Source organism: Gossypium arboreum, chromosome 3, assembly GCF_025698485.1.
Source record: "Gossypium arboreum isolate Shixiya-1 chromosome 3, ASM2569848v2, whole genome shotgun sequence".
NCBI classification, from domain to species: domain Eukaryota; kingdom Viridiplantae; phylum Streptophyta; class Magnoliopsida; order Malvales; family Malvaceae; genus Gossypium; species Gossypium arboreum.
The window spans coordinates 126,923,192-126,927,002 of record NC_069072.1 but is presented as its reverse complement, the minus strand read 5'-3'; positions in this window follow the sequence as shown (position 1 = coordinate 126,927,002).

Genomic DNA, 3,811 nt, shown 5'->3' with positions numbered 1-3,811 from the left:
CTTTATATCCGGGTTCTTCAACTCCTGAGTCCTTCTTTCTTTTTAAACACCCATTTACAACGAATGACCTTTTTACCTTTAGGAAGTTTTACAAGATCCCATGTTCTGCTTTTTGTGGAGTGATTCCATCTCCTCTTGCATAGCAAACATCCACTTTTTCGAGTCTTCACACTAATCGCCTCGAATAATTAAATGGCTCTTGATTCGCATCTATATCTTCACCACATTTAAAGCATAAGCAACTAGATCAACCTCGGCATACTTCTTTGGAGGTTTAATTTCTCTTCTTGTCCTGTTTTTGGCGATAGAGTATTGCGGTGAAGAAGCAACTCTATTCTCAATTTTGTCTTGGCTTGAGGAGTTGATTCTGTATTAATCGATGCTCCACCGCTTTTGGTTTTCTTTATTGGAAGAGTCTTTAAGAGATAAGTTAGGTAGCATAGCGGTTTCATCAAAACAACATCTCTGCTAATCACAACTTTTCTATTTTCGGGACACCATAACTTATAGCCTTTTACACCACTTTATAACCAAGAAAAACGTATTTAATGGATCTCGGTTCCAATTTTCCATTATCAATATGAGCATACGCAGACACCCAAAAATCTTTAAATCGAATAATTAGCAGGATTACGGACCATACCTCTTGTGGAGTCTTTTCTCAATGGCAACGGATGGAGATCGGTTGATCAAAAACATGCGAGAGGTCGTCGCCCAAAATGACTTGGTAAGTTGGCATTTGACAACATACATCGAACCTTCTCCATGATCGTTCGTTCATTCGCTCGCAACGCCGCTTTTTTGTGGAGTATGACGAATCGTCAAGTGTCTCATGATCCCTCCGACTTGCACAATCTATTAAACTCATCGAGCGTAACTCTAAGCCATTGTCATGACGGAGGTATTTTATCTATTTTCCGTCTGTTTTTCAATCATAATTTTCCAAGACTTAAATGTGGAAAACACATCGCTTTTACGCTTGGAAGAACGCCCAAACTTTTTCGGAAAAATCATCAATAAAGGTTAGCATATAATTAGCTCCACCTCTCGAAGGCACTCTGGACGGCCCCACAGATCGTAATGGATATACTCCAACGTTTCCTTCGTGTTATGGATTCCTCTAGTGAATCGAACTCTCTTTGCTTCCCAAAACACAGGTGCTCACAGAAATTCGGTTTGCAAATTCCTTGCCCATTAAGAAGTCCTCTTTGCTTAATTCGCCATGCCATTCTCACTCATATGCCCTAGGCGCATATGCCAAAGTTTAGTAATATCATCATCGACAAGGAAGAGGAAGCGACAATTGCATCACCGAATGATGAGAACCTCAGAAACATATAACTTGGCAATCTTTCTTTGCCCTTTCATCACAACAAGGACCTTTTGAAATCTTTAAAACCCCACTTTCACTGTGTATCTGCACTTTTGAATCAAGAGTACTCAACAAAATTAAATTTCTTTTCAATTCGGAACATGCCGCACGTCACTAAGTGTTCGACAACTCCATCAAACATCTTAACTTTAATTGTTCCAACACTGCGATTTTACATGAAGCATTATTTCCCATCAAAACAACACCTTGAGATCATCGTTTCATAAGTTGTAAACCAATCCCGATTGGGACTCATGTGGAAGGTGCACTGAATCAAGTATCCACTTTCGCTTACTTTAGAATCATGGATGAAGCAACTAGAAGTTCACCATCGCCGTAGTCTTCTACAACATCGCCTTCACCGAATTTTTCGGTTGTTTTCCTTTTGATTCGCACCTCCCTTTTAATCTTATTTTGTAGCTTATAGCACTCGATTTAATGTGCCCTTTCTTCTTGCGAAGTTGCAAGTTTTACCTCTGTTTGAAGATTTCGATCTACCCTTAGATTTACCACGAGGATTCCGTTCTCGTGTTCTACCACGATCATCATCAACATTCCGGTCTTGTCTCCCACGAACAATGAGACCCTCTCCCTGAGATTTGGGTTTAACCACAAGATGCTTCATCTTATCATACGAGGTTAAAGAATCATAAACCTCATCAACTGTGAGAGACTCGCGGCTATATAAAATCGTGTCTCTAAAGGTTGAATAAGACGGGGCAACGAACAAAGTAGAATCAACCCTAGATCTTCCTTATCATCTTGAACCTCCATGGCCTCCAAGTTTGAGAGAATTTCTTTAAACATTTGTTAAGTGTTCGGTACTGACGCACCTTCCTCCAAACGATGAGCATAAAGACGCCGCTTCATATGCAACTTGCTTGTTAGAGTTTTCGACATACATATTTGTTCTAGCCTCTTCCATAATGCAATGGAGTTTTCTCTTTCATCACATCCTCGCAAAATTTCGTTGGACAAATGCGAGATGTAATTGTGTTAATGCCTTTCGATCCTTACGCTTCTTCTCTTCATCATTAATGTCGAAGGCATCTTATCTATCCTAGCAGGGCATCCTCTAGATCCATCTGCAAGAAGCGCTTGCATCTTAATTTGCCACAACGCAAATCGGTGTTGCGATCCAACAATGAATTTCATACTTCAAAGACGCCATTACCGTGATCGAGATGAATAACCCTAAGCTCGATACCAATTTGTGAAAAATAAAATAGAATAAAATAAATAAAAATAAAGAACACATAAATTTTACGTGGAAACCCTTTCGAAAAAAACCACAGGCGGAGGAGAAGAAAATTCACTATGTCGAAAAATTTTTACTCAAATACAAGAGGAATAGACTATGTCTATTTATAGGCTTGCAAAGCCATATTCTAGTAGGATTGAAACACCTTATCTAATCAATATAAAATAGATGGAGTTTAATAAGGTTTAAAACCTTATTCTAAAATAAAATAAAAGAAGTCTAGTTCTATATGGATTTTACTTTTATTTTATTTTCCATCGTATTTTATTTAAATAAGAATTTGGGTCACTTAATTCTAACATAGTTTTATTTTCCTCCTTTTATATTGAAAGATGTAATGATGTAATTGCTAATGCATTTTTACTTGAGAGGTGGTGGAACTTTTTTAACTTTTTATTTTGAGCATATGCTTGACAATTGCATTTTTTGTGAGCATTTGTTGGTTATCCACAATTTTTTATTTTTAGGGTATATGGTATCTACAGAGGGTATCCATGTAGATCCAAAAAATAATAATAATAAAGGCTATTCTGAAATGGAAACAACCTAAAAATGTTTCCAAAATTAGAAGTTTCCTTGGTTTAGCCAGATATTATAAGAGATTTGTTGAATGATTCTTTCTTATTACTGCTTATGTAACTAAGTTATTGGGGAAGAATGTTCTAATCAAATAGTCGGATGATCAACAAGCTAGCTTGGAAAAGCTAAAATCAATGATGATACAAGCTCCCATGTTAATTCAACCAGAGTCGAGAAAGAAGTATGTGGTATATAGAGATGCATCTTAGAATGACATTGGATGTTTATTGATGCAAGATGGACAAATAGTTATCTATGTGTTGAGACAGTTGAAACAACATGAGTGCAACTATCCGACTCATGATTTGGAGTTTACAGCTATGGTATTTACATTAAAAATATGGATGCACTACCTGTATGGTGTAAAATGCTATATTTATACTGATCATAAGAGTCTCAAATACCTTTTCACTAAAAAAGAGTTGAACTTGAGTCAACGGAGGTGGATAAAATTGTTAAAGGACTAAGACTGTGTGATTGAATACCATCTTAAAAAGCCAATGTAGTGGCAGATGCTCTAAGAAGAAAACAAATGATTGATTTAAGAGTAATGCTTGCTAGGTTAAGTCTAGTAGATGATGGAGGCTTACTAGCAGAAC